General features: G+C 35.1%; 1 protein-coding gene across 3 annotated transcripts in view; it reads left to right on the top strand.

The window, feature by feature from the left end:
* Positions 1-13,898, top strand: part of CEP70 (centrosomal protein 70) — a 59,455-nt gene that overhangs the window by 2,728 nt on the left and 42,829 nt on the right. For all 3 annotated transcript variants that reach the window (XM_070239104.1, XM_005600956.4, XM_005600957.4), the window contains exon 2: positions 61-163. The gene's annotated coding sequence lies outside the window, so the exon portion shown is untranslated. The remainder of the gene's footprint in view (positions 1-60; positions 164-13,898) is intronic.

The raw sequence follows: 13,898 nt of genomic DNA, 5'->3' as shown, positions 1-13,898 counted from the left end.
CCGTTCTTCCTAGGAGATTGAACATTAAGATTTTGGTCTCTTTATCTTTTTGAAACCTAGATGAAGATCCAGTTTTGGACGTGAGACTCACTGGCTGATCATTTCATTGAGATCAACCTCAATGACCAGGTGAAAGGTGCAAGAGGAATGTGCTATGACTGAGGTATGTCTGTTGTGACAGATCCTGTCTGGATGTTGGGAGGCCGTGGAAAGGTATTGAATACTCTGCTAGTTACATTATATATATCTCCTTTTGACCTCCTGATAATCCTATCAGGTAGATATTTCAAACTCATTTAAGGAAACTGAAGCCCAAGAGATTAAGTAACTACTTAAGATATCACAGATAGCTATAATCACCGACTATAATCACCACCTCTGTCCCATTGTGTGCCAGCCACTGTTCTATTTGTCCTTTCTATATTAACTCACCTAATCTTCACAAGAACCCTGTGAGCTTAGTGCTTCTGGTAGCCTCGTTTTATGATAAGGAAATTGAGGCATAGAAAGATTAGTACTTTCCTGGCTGTGTGGCGGAGTCCACGATTCCAACCCAGGCAGTTTGGCTACAGAGCTATACCAGCTTTCTTTTGGTTAGTATTTCCTTTTTGTTTTTATTGTTATTTAACAAAATCTTTTTATTGTAAAATGGATTTTTATTATGAAATCAAATGGAAAAGAACACACATACCAAATGTATAGCTTAACAAGTTATTAAAAGATGATACCACCTGGGTCAGGCCATGCCAGAGCCCCTCCATTGCCCCATCCCAGTCACAGCTACTTCTGTACTCTCATTAGTTGCCATTCTTCTGACTTTTGAAGTAGTTGCCTCCTTGTGTTAAAGAAAAAAGTACATCAGAGTTCCAGTTCCTTCAAATCCTTGCAAACACTTGGTATAGTCTGTCTTAAGCCATTCAAATTGGCGTGTAGTTGTTTCACATTGTAGATTTTAACTTGCATTTCCTTCCTGACTAACAACTTTTAGTGTCTTTTTATGTGTTTCTTTGTCTGTATGTCTTCTTTGATGAAATGTGTATTCAAATTTTGTGCCCCTTTTTAAGCTGGGTTGTTTGCTTTCTTATTAATTGTATTTTGAGAGTTCTTTATGTATTTTGGGTATGAGTTCTTTATGATTTGCACTTATTTTCTCCTAGTCTGTGATTTGGCTTAACATTCTTCTAACAGTATCTTTCAAAGAAAAGTTCTTATTTTTATGAAGCCCAATTTATCAGTTTGTTCCTTTATGGATCATGCTTTTGATGTTGTATCCAAGAAATTTTTGCCTTATCCAAGGTCACAAAGGTTTTCTCCTATTTTTTTCTAGACATTTTGTAATTTTAGGTTTTAGATTTATGTCTGTGATTCATTTTGAGCTAATTTTTGTATATGATGTGAGAGGTATGGATCAAAGTCTTTCTTTTTTTTTTGCATATGCATATCCAGTTGTACTATTTTTTGAAAAGACTATCCTTTCTTTTCTGAATCGCATTACACGTTTGGTGAAAATTAGTTGTCATGTATGTGTGGGTCTGTTTCTGGACTCTATATTCTGTTTCATTTATCTATTTGTCTATCTTGACAGCAATGCCATACTGTCGTGATTACTGTAGCTTTGCAAGCCTCGAAATCAGGTAGTGTTAGTCCTCCAACTTTGTCTTTTTCAAAGTATTTTGACTAAGTCCTTTGCGTTTCTTTTTCTTTTCTTTTTTTTTTTGAGGAAGATTATCCCTGAGCTAACATCTGCCGCCATTCCTCCTCTTTTTGCTGTGGAAGACTGGCCCTGAGCTAACATCTGTGCCCATCTTCCTCTACTTTATATGTGGAACGCCTACCACAGCATGGCTTCCCTAGTGGTACCACGTCCGCACCTGGGATCTGAACCGGTGAACCCCAGGCCACCGAAGTGGAATGTGGGCACTTAACTGCTGCACCAGTGGGCCGGCCCCCTAAGTCCTTTGCATTTCTGCACAAGTTTTAGAATCAGGGAAGTTTTCCTGAATTACATTTTTTACTATTGGTTCTATTCCGCTGCTTTAGTTTTCTTTTTCAGTTACTCCTATTATCTGTTTGAGCTTCTTTACCTATTTGGCATTTTCTTTCATATCTTTTTAATTCTTAAAATTTTTTTCCTTTAACCTCTGTTTCTCTTAAAACATTATCTGTTGTGTTTATTCATTCTTGTGTTTCTTCCTGCTTGCTCTTTATTTCTGAAACAATTATTATTTAAAAAAATTTTTAGGGGCTGGCCCCACGGCAGAGTGATTAAGTTTGCACACTCCACTTCAGTGGCCTGGGTTTGTGAGTTTGGATCCCAGGCACAGACCTACACCACTGGTCAGTTATGCTGTGGCAGTGACCCACATACAAAATAGAGGAAGACTGGCACAGATGTTAGCTCAGGGCTTATCTTCCTCAAGCAAGAAAAAAAAAAGAAGAAGAAGATTGGCAGTGGATTTAGCTCAGGGTGAATCCTCCTCAACAACAGTAACAAAAAACCAAAACAAACAAACAAAATTTTTAATTCTTTCCTGGGTTCTATTACCTCATTTCCAAGTTTTTCTAATTCTGGCTTATGTTGTTTTCTCATATCTTATAGAATTTTCCTAGTATACTTTAACTTATTTTAAAACAGTGGGTTATAGTTCTGATCTGTTTTGTGGGCTCATATCTGGCACGTTTGTCTTGTCTATAGGGATGTTATTCTCTTTTTTTATATTAACTTTTGTTTGACTTAGATCGCAAAGCTTTTTTTGTTCATTTTTATGTGAAATTTTTTTGTGAATTTTTTTCAATGTAACAGCTTTATCGAGATATAATTCACATACCACTCAATTCACCCGTTTAAAGGGTACAGTTCAGTGTTTTTTGGTCTATTCACAGTTGTACAACCATTGCCACAATCAAATTTAGAATGTTTTCTTAACCCCTGAAAGAAACCCCATACCCATTTGCCATCACTCCCCGTTTCCTTCTTATTCCTCCCCCTCCCCACTCCCAGTCCTAGCCGACTACTAATGTGCTTTCCTTATCTCTAGATTTGAGGATGTGGCTATTTTTGCCATTGATGTACTCACATCTCCTTTTAAAGGACTGGTATGAAATATACTATTCTCTGAGCAAGAGAGCACTGGTCTCCTTGAATATATGATTTAAATTCTACTTCTCTCATATCTAAGACTTTATTTGAAATAGCCGTCTTCCATCAGAACCTCAGTGGAGGAGACCTCTGTTACTGGAAGTTTGTCTAGGCATAGGCAGCTGGCCTCAACCAGGGAAATTCTGACTTTAAATTTCATATAAAAGCTTCAGTAACTTGTAGGTTAAGAAAAGTTCAACCATGTGTTTCTCCTATTTCTTTTCTTTTCCCTCTGCTCTTCTCCATCTGCAAATAGAACCGTGAGTGTTGGAATGTTGCAAGCAAAAATAAATGATACTCCCGTAGTAAATCTGTTCCAAGCAAAAGCAGAAAGTGCCAAGGAATCTCATGGACGAACCTCTTCTCAATGATTTTCAGCTGAATTTTTCAGGCCCAGGAGATTAGGATGGTTAAACTTTGGATAAATGCTCTTGGCTTTTTATTCACTTATAGACTAACCCTCAGTTCTTTTGAGGTTCAACCATCAGCACTTTTCCCCCCAACTTTTTGAATTGTGGTAAAATACACAAACTTAAAATTTACCATCTTAACCATTTTAAGTATACCGTTCAGTGATACTAAATACATTCATAATGTGCTAACATCATCACTATCCATCTACGGAACTCTTTTCATCTTGTAAAACTGAAGCTCTATACCCATGAAACAATAACTCACCTTTCCCTCAAGGTTCTGGCAACCCCCATTCTACTTTCTGTCTCTATGATTTTATTACTGTAAGTATCTCTTCTAAGTGGAATCATAAAACATTTTTCTTTTTGTGACTGAAGATCCTTAAGGTTCACCCATGGTGTAGCATGTTGCAAAATTTCTTTCCTGTTTAGGGCTGAATAATATTCCATTGTATGGATAATACCACATTTTACTTATCCATTCATCTGTCAATGGACACTTGGGTTGTTTCCACATTTTAGCTATTGTGAATAGTGCCGCTGTGGACATGGTTGTACAAATATCTGTTTGAGACCTTTCTTTCACTTCTTTTGAGTATATACCCAGAAGTAGAATGGCTGGATCATATGGTAATTATATGTTTAAGTTTTTGAAAAACCGCCATGCTGTTTTTCACAGCAACTGTACCATTTTACATTCCCGCCAACAGTGTGTAAGGGTTCCAATTTCTCCACATTCTCGCCAGTACTTGTTACTTTCTGTTTTTTTGATAGTAGCCATCCTAATGGGTGTGAAGTGGTATCTTACTGTAGTTTTGATTTGCATTTACCTAATGGATAGAGATGTTGAACATCTTTCATGTGTTTATTGGCCATTTGTATATCTTCTTTAGAGAGATGTCTATTTAAGTTTTTTGTCCATTTTTTAATCAGGTTGTTTTTTTGCTGTTGAGTTTTAGGAGTTCTATATATATTCTGGATATTAATCCCTTATCAGATATATGATATGCAAGTATTTTCTCCCATTCTGTGGGTTGCCTTTTTACTCTGTTGATAGTTTGATGCACAAAAATTTTAAATTTTCATGAAGTCCAATTTGTCTGCTTTTTCTTTTGTTGCCTGTGCCTTTGGTGTCATAGCCCAGAAACATCCAGTGTTTTATAGTTTTGGCTTCTACATTTAGGTCTTTGATCCATTTTGAGTTAGTTTTTGTATATGGTGTTAGATGTGAGGGTCCAATTTCATTCTCTTTCTGGTTTTCCTGGCACCATTTGTTAAGGAGACTGTTCTCTCCCTATTGAATATATGTGGGGAATTATTTCTGGGCTCTCTGTTCTATTCCACTGATCTGTATGTCTCTATGCCAGTTCCACACTGTTTTGATTTATGTAGCTTTGCAGTGAGTTGCGAAATCAGGAAGTATGGGTCCTCCAGCTTTGTTCTTTTTCAAGATTGTCTTGGCTATTTAGGGTCCTTTGAGATTCCCTATATATTTTAGGATGGGTTTTCTATTTCTGCAAAAAATGTCCTTGGGATTTTGATAGGAATTGAATTGAATCTGTAGATTGCTTTGTGTAGTATTGACATCTTAATATTAAGTCTTATAATTCATGTACATAAGATGTGTTTCCATTTATTTATGTCTTTTTAATTTCTTTGAGCAGTAGTTTGTAGTTTTCCTTATACAAGTCTTCCACTTTCTTGGTTGAGTTTATTCCTAACTATTTTATTCTTTTGGATGCTATTGTAAATGGAACTATTGTCTTAATTTCCTTTTTAGATTGTTCATTGTTAGTGTATAGAAATGCAACTGATTTTTGTGTGTTGACTTTGTATCCTGCTACTTTATTAAATTCATTTATTAGTTCTAACAGGTGTTTTTGTGGACTCTTTAGAGTTTTCTATATGTAAGATCATATCATCTGTAAAGAGAGATAATTTTATCTCCCTTTCCAATTCAGATGTCTTTTATTTCTCTTTCTTGCTTATTTGCTTTGGCTAGAATTTCTAGTACTGTGTGGAACAGAAGTGGCAAACGTGGACATCCTTGCCTTGTTCCTGATTTTAGAGGAAAAGCTTTCAGTCTTTCATCATTGAGTATGATGCTCACGGTGGGTTTTTCATATATGGCCTTTGTTACGTTGAGATAGTTTCTTTTTATTCCTAATTTGTTGAGTGTTTTTTTATCATGAAAGGGTATTAAATTTTGTCAAATCCTTTTTCTGCATCAATTGAAATGATCATGTAGTTTTTTCCCTTTCATTCTATTAATGTAGCGTATTACATTGATTGCTTTACATATGTTGAACTATTTTTACCTTCCAGGAATGACTCCCACTTGGTTGTGGTGTATAATCCTTTTAATATGCTGCTAAATTTGGTTTACTTGTATTTTGTTAAGGATTTTTACATCAGTATTCGTAAGTAATATTGGTCTTTGGTTTTCTTGTATTGTCTTTGTCTGGCTTTGGTATTAGGATCGCTAAAAATTAGTTGGAAAGTGTTCCTTCCTCTTTAATGTTTTGGAAAAGTTTGGGAAAAAAATGTTTTTTGGAAAAGTTTGGATGGATTGGTGTTAGTTTTTTAAATGTTTGGTAGAATTCCTCAGTGAAGCCTCTAGGTCCAAGGCTTTTCTTTCTTGGGAGATTTTTTTGTTACTGATTCAATCTTCTTACTAGTTACAGGTCTGTTCAGATTTCCTATTTCTTTGTGATTTAGTCGTGGTAGGTTTTGTGTTTCTAGGAATTTGTCCATTTCATCTTGGTTATCTAATTTGTTGGCATTCAACTGTTCATAGTACTGTCTTATGCTTTTTATTTCTGTATAATTGGTAGTAATGTCCTCACTTTTATTTCTGATTTTAGCAATTTGAGTCCTCTTTCTTTTCTAAATGTTTGTCAATTCTATCTTTTCAAATAACTAGCTTTTTATTTTATTGATTTTTCTTTATTGCTTTTCTATTCTGTATTTCCTTTATCTCTGCTCTAATCTTTACTGTTTCCTTTCTTTTGCTAGCTTTGGGTTTAGTTTATTCTTCTTTTTCTAGTTCCTTAAGTTGAAAAGTTAGGTTGTTAACTTGAGATCTTTCATGTTTTCCAAGGTGAATGTTTATAACTATAAATTTCCCCCTTAGCACTGCTTTCACTATGTCCCATAAGTTTTGGTCTGTTGTGTTTTTGTTTTCAGTAATCTTTAAGTATTTTCTAATTTCCCTTGTGATTTCTTCTTTCATCCATTGGCTGTTAAGAGTGTCTTGTTTAATTTCTACAAATTTATGAATTTTCTAGTTTTACTTCTATTATTGATTTCTAACTTCATCCCATTGTGGCCAGAGAATATACGTTGTATGATACGTATCTTTTAAAATCTGTTGTAACTTAATTTGAGGCCCTAACGTGGTCTATCCTGGAAAATGTCTCATGCGCACTTGACAAGACTGTTGGGTAGAGTGTTCTATAAAAATCTATTAGCTCTGGTTGGTTTATTGTGTTGTCCAAGTCCTCCCTTTCATTGTTTGTCTTCTGTCTGGTTGTTCTATCCATTATTGAGAGTGGGGTATTAAAGCCTCCAACTATTATTGTAGAACTGTGTCAATTCTGTCACTTTTTGCTTCGTTTGTTTTGATGGCCTGTTATTAAGTAAATAAATGTTTATAATTATTATATATTCTTGATGCATTGAACCTTTTATTAATATGTAATGTCCTTTGTCTCTTGTAACCTTTTTTGGTTTAAAGTCTGTTTTGTCTGATATTAATATTGCCACCCTTGCTCTCTTTTGGTTATTATTTACATGGAAAATCTTTTAACATCCTTTCACTTTCAGCCTCTTTGTGTCTTTAGATTTAAAGTGAGTTTGTTTTAGACAGCATGTAGTTGGATATTTTTTTATTCATTCTGCCAGTCTGTCAAGAGTTTAATCCATTTACATTTAAATGCTGATAAGAAGGGACTTATTTCTGTCATTTTTCTATTTTTCATATTGTCTTATAGTTTTTTTGGTTCCTCATTTCCTGTTACTGTCTTCTTTTGTGTTTAGTTGATTTTTTTGTAGTTTAAATGTTTAAATTCCTTTCATTTCTTTTTGTATATATTCTAGTAACTATTTTCTTTGTGGTTACCATGGGGATTACATTTAACATCCTAAAATTATAACACTCTAATTTGAATTTGTAACGGCTTAACTTAAATAACATCAGAAACCGCCCCTTTACAGCTCCATCTCCACCTCTTTTAGTTGTTGGTGTCACACAATTACATCTTTATACATGTGTGCCCCAAACCGTAAACTAATAATTCTTTTAAATCCATTTAGTCTCCTAAATTATGTAGCAAATGAGATGTGACATTGCAAAGCAAAGTTACAGTAATATTCACTTTTAGACTAATGATTGTTTTTAAAAAAATTCTCTCTCTTAAATCGTGTAGAAAACAAAAAGTGGAGTTACAAACCATTGTTATAATAATATTAACTTATACATCCGAAAAAAATAAAAATTAAAAAAAAATAATATTAACTTTGATAATTGTCCTGTCATTTACCTTTACTGAGATCTTTATTTTTTCATATGACTTTGAGTTACTGTCTGATGTCCTTTCATTTCAGCTTGCAGGACTCCCTTTAGCATTTCTTGCAGGGCAGGTCTAATGTTAATGAACTTCTTCAGCTTTTTTTCCCTGGGAATGTCTTAATTTTTCCCTCACTTTTGAAGGACAATTTTGCCAGATTCTTGATTGACAGTTTCTTTCTTTTAGCATTTTGAATATATCATTCCACTACCTTCTGGCCTCCAAGTTTCTGACAAGAAATCTGCTTGTAATCTTATTGAGGGTTTTTTTTATGTGATCTGTTACTTCTCGCTTGCTGCTTTCAGGATTCTCTCTTTGTCTTTCAAAAGTTTGATTATAATATTTCTTGGTGTAGGTTTTTTTGAGTTCATCTTTCTTGGAGTTTGCTGAACTTCTTGAATTTATATATTTGTGTCTTTCAACAAATTTGGGAAGTTCTCAACCATTGTCTCTTTAAATATTCTCTCTGCCACTCTTTCTCTCTTTTCTTCTTCTGGGACTCCCACAATTTGTGTGTTGGCCTGCTTGATGGTGTCCCACAGGTCCTTTAGGCACTGTTCACTTTTCTTCAGTTTTTTTTCTTTCTCTTCCTTAGGCTTGATAATTTCCATTGTCCTATCTTCAAATTTACTATTTCTTTCTTTTGCCTGCTCAAATCTACCTTTGAATGCCTCTAGTGAATTTTTCATTTCAGTTATTGTGTTGTACTTTTCAGCTCCAGAATTTCTTTTTGATTTCTTGTAGGTTTTCCATTTCTTTATTGATATTTCCATTTTGTTCAATTTTTTTAGTAGTAGAATTCTTTTTTATAAAAATTATTTAATTATTTTATTGAAGTAATATTGGCTTATAACATTATGTAATTTCAGGTGTACATTATCGTATATCAGTTTCTGTATAGACTGCATTGTGTTCACCACCAACAGTCTAGTTTTTATCTGTCACCATACATATGTGCCGCTTTACCCCTTTCAAGTTCCCCCCTCCCTCTCTGGTAACCACTAATCTGTTCTCCTTATCCATGTGTTTGTTTATCTTCCATGTATGAATGAAATCATATGGTGTTTTTCTTTCTCTGACTGGCTTGTTTCATTTAGCATAATACCCTCAAGGTCCATCCAAGTTGTTGCAAATGGCACGATTTTGTCCTTTTTCTTTTTTTTTTTTTTGAGGAAGATTAGCCCTGACCTAACATCTGTCACCAATCCTCCTCTTTTTGCTGAGAAAGACTGGCCCTGAGCTAACATCCGTGCCCATCTTCCTCTACTTTATCTGTGGGATGCCTGCCATACCATAACTTGACAAGCGATGCATAGGTTCTCCCCCAGGATCTGAACTGGTGAATCCTGCGCCGCCAAAGCAGATCATGCGAACTTAACTGCTGCACCACTGAGCTGGCCCCAAGATTTTGTCCTTTTTTATGACTGAGTAGTATTCCATTGTAGATATAGGTACCACATCTTCTTTATCCATCCATCTGTTGATGGGCACTTGGGTTGCTTCCATCTCTTGGCTATTTTGAATAATGCTGTGATGAACATAGGGATGCATAAATCTCTTTGAATTGTTGATTTTGTGGTCTTTGGATAAGTAACCAGTAGTGGGATAGCTGGATTGCATGATATTTCTATTTTTAATTTTTTGAGAAATCTCCATACTGTTTTCCATAGTGACTGCACCAGTTTGCATTCCCACCAGCAGTATATGAGTGTTCCCTTCTCCACATCCTCTCCAACATTTGTTATTTCTTGTTAATTATAGCCATTCTGACAGATGTGAGGTGATATCTCATTGTAGTTTAGTTTCCCTAGTAGTTTAGTGATGTTGAACATCTTTTCGTGTGTCTGTTGGCCATCTGTTTATCTTCTTTGGAAAAATGTCTGTTCATATCCTCTGCCCATTTTTTATCAGGTTTTTGTTTTTTTGTTGTTGAGTTGTATGAGTTCTTTATATATTTTAGAAATTAACCCCTTGTTGGATATATGATTTGCAAGTATTTTCTCCCTGTTGGTGGGTTGTCTTTTTGTTTTGCTCATGGTTTCCTTTGCCTTTCAGAAGCTTTTTACGTATATTGTTTTCTTGATTTTCTCCATATCTTTCTTTAGTTCTTTGCGCATCTTTAAGATGGTTGTTTTGAAGTCTTTGTCTAGTAGATCTGCCATTAGGTCTTTTTTTCAGGGACAGTTTCTGTTGATTTGGTTTTTTCCTTTGCATGGGCCATGCTTTCCTGATTCTTTGTGTGCCTTGTTATTTTTTTGTAAAAAACTGTATGTTTGAATCTAATAATGTGATGTCTGGAAATCACATTCTCCTCCTTTACCAAGTTTTCTGGGTTTTGTTTTGTTTATTTTATTTGTATTTTTTTTTAATTGTTGTAGGCTGTCTCTGTGCTGAGGATCAGCCTGAAATGTAAACTTAAGGTCTTCTCAGGTCTTTTTCAGCCTGCACCTTTCCCTGGACATGTGCAGTGACTTTCTAATGCCTCATATATGCATTTGCTTTTAAATGTCCTAGTCTTTAATGTCTGGCTCCTGAAAGGGGAAAAAGAGAAAAATGAAGGAGGGAAGAAAAGGATGATGGCTATTTAAATCCCTTGGAAGTCTCTGTAGCAAGAGTGGCAGGGGCTTATAACAATGGGGGTAGGTACAACAACGACCTCTGCCTCTTTCTCTGCTCCTCTGAGATCTAAAGCAGCAATCTGTGATCAGGTCACAGAACCCTGATATTTGGAGGACAGGTCCTTTTTGCTCACCCTGATACACAAACTGAGTGCAAGCTGCTCCTGGTATGCTGTGCACAGCTGTCTGCCATTGGGGTGGGTGTGGGGAACGTGTAGCTGTTACTGTGCTAAGAGCTGAAATTGATCAAAATTAACTACAAATTCTCATTCAAGCCTGCCCTGGAATTTGAGAGCCTCAATAGACTCCAAGTTCCAAAATAGTTACATGAGACAAAGATTCTAACAGTGCACTTGTTGTCTGGGTGGGGAGAGACATTCCTGCTGCTTCCTACTCTGCCATCTTCCCAGAATCCTCTCCTTCTGAACTTTTACAATGGGGTAGGATTCAGGAAAGCGTTTCAAAGTTCTCAGATTTTCCTCTTGTGTTGCTTTTATGTAGTGTTCGAAAATATAGCAGTTTTCCAAAATTTTGTGGCTCTGTTACCCATCCTACCTTAGTCTCAACCTTGCCTTCCTCTCTCTTGTCTCTGTCTTGCTCAATTTTGATTTCATTCCCAGAAGTTTCTTCTCATTGTGAACCCTTCATGGAGCTCTAGCATGTCAATTTTGAGAGTTCATAGGCTTCCAGCATCTTCAGTCCTTACAGCAAGAGAGAGCAACACCCTTTCCAGTTTCACCTGCTGTTTTCATATTAGTGCGGTAGTGGATATTAGTGAATACCAACGATTGGGGAATCCTCCTGTCCTCATAACTGTGAGAATGCTGCCTGTGCTTTTGTTGTCTTCCTGCACAGATGCTGATACCCTACAGTTCTTGTTGCTATTAGTGATTTGCCCCATCCCCTTATATTTTGATGTTTGTGGAAATAACTTGTCACTAAGTTTTAATATAAATATTGTTTTTTGGTTTTTGTCTTTGCTACCTTGTTGCTTCTGTTTTTGTGTAGAAATTCAGAGATTTAAAAACTGCTGTCACCATGCCATCAATCCTTTCTTTATTCTTTCACTTTTACCATTCTATATGTTTATATTTTGCATGACTTTTTAATATTTTAGATGTCTTTTTTCCTTCAACCACATGAAGTTTGATTTTTTTAATCCAGCTTGACAGTCTTTCTCTTTTCACTGGAGCAATTGATCTGTTTGCATTTAATATAATTATTAATGTGAGTTTAACTCTGCTATATTACCATGTGTTTTCTCTTTGCTGCACCTGTTCCCTGTTTATTTTTCTCTCCTTTTGGATTCATTTTTATCCATCATCATGATTTCTTTTTCCCCTTTGTTAGTCAGGAAATGACACATTTGTGTTGTCTTCTTTAGTGGTTATCCTGGAAATTCTCATGCATCCTTAATTTACAAAAGCCTGACATTAATAGATACCTTACCTTCCTTCTGGATTATAAACAAAATTAGAACACTGTTGCTCCATTTACCCTACTCCCAGCTAATTTATTTTTGTTATTGTGCATTTTAGTTATATTTTTTAAACTTGAAAAGATTATATTATTTTGTGTAGTCAGTGTGTGTTTACACTCACCCATTTCTTTGCTCTTTATTCATTTCTACATCTCTGCCTTTCTGTGACATCTTCTGCATGAAGTATCTCCTTTAGAATGTTTTATAGAACAGATCTGTCAGATTTGTTTTGTTTGTTTGAAAATATCTTACTTTTGCCTTTATTATTAATGGATATTTTCACTGGGTTTAGAATTTTATATTGGTGATTATTTTCTGTCAGCACATTGAAGATATTAGTCCATTATTAGTTTCCATTGTTACTGCTAAGAAGTTAGCTGACATTCCAACTGTTACTCTTTTGAAGATGATCTTTTTTCCTATGATTGCTTTTAAGATTTTCTCTCTGTTTTTGTTTTTCTATACATTAATATGATGTGTCTAGATGTGATTTTTTTTTCTCTAGTCTGTGCTTCTAGAATCTGTGGATTTGTGTCTTTCATTGGCTCTCAAAACTTCTTAGCCATTATATTTTTAAATGCTACTTTTGCTCCAGTCTTTCCTCTGTTTTTTGGATGCCAATTATACATGCATCCCTTCCATTTGTAGTAGAATTTCTTCCATGTTTTCCTGAATACAGTGTAGAGAACTAAAAAGGTGGATATCTCTTCCACCTTCTCTTCTAGTCATTTAATTTTTTCTTGCTCTTTCTAGTCTACTGTTAAGCCTGTGACTTGAGATGTTAATTTCAATTACTGTGATTTTTTTGCTATAAATTTTTAACTTATTCTTTTTCACACCTGTTCTGTCTCCTTTTCAGTTTATATTTCTCTGCCAAAAGTTTTAAGCTTTGATTTTTATTTCTTTGAACATTGTCAGCATGGTTGTTTTATGGTCTGTGCCTAATAATTACAATACCAAAAGTCTTTCTTTGTTGGTTGGTTTCTTTTGACTGTTGTTTCTATTCTCCTTTTATCTTGTTTCCTGTATACTTTGGTTATCTTTGGTAACAGGTAACGGACTGATCTTTAGCATGCATTTTCACAGCTCTTTCTTTGGATTTGGCAAATGCCTTAAGGGGAAAAATGAGTTCTCCTCCTCTCAATTTTTTGCCTGATAATTCCTCATTATCTTGTTAGTAAGAAAAAATTTTTTTAATGCATTTTATTCAGCTTTCTTCATTGTCTTTAAAGGCAGAATTGCTTACTCTACCATTACAAAAAAGTAGGCTACTTATCTCATGGAATTTAGTCTTACCTAGACATATTTATATAACCAACTTGTGTCAGATAATCAGCAGAGTAATTTGTAGAAAAAGTCTCGTATACAGTGGTATGGTTAGGTAAGATCCATTTTGTTCAGCATACTTAGATATAACAACCACCACCAATTATCTATCAGTTTCTTTGTGCCAGGCACTTGTTTTAAGTACTTTCTGCATGTTGTCTGACTTAATTCAATGTATGAGATGTAGCTATTACTATGTTTTCTCTTTTACATATGGAGAAATCAAGGCTCAAAGATGTTAATGATTTTGTCCATGTTGCACATTTAATAAATGGTTAAGCTGGTAGTCAGTCACTCAGGCCATCGGAGTCTGAACTCTAAACCTCTCTACTTTACTCTTTATAGTGCTACAAG

This window comes from Equus caballus, chromosome 16 (assembly GCF_041296265.1).
Source record: "Equus caballus isolate H_3958 breed thoroughbred chromosome 16, TB-T2T, whole genome shotgun sequence".
NCBI classification, from domain to species: domain Eukaryota; kingdom Metazoa; phylum Chordata; class Mammalia; order Perissodactyla; family Equidae; genus Equus; species Equus caballus.
This window is presented reverse-complemented; position numbering and strand designations above follow the sequence as displayed.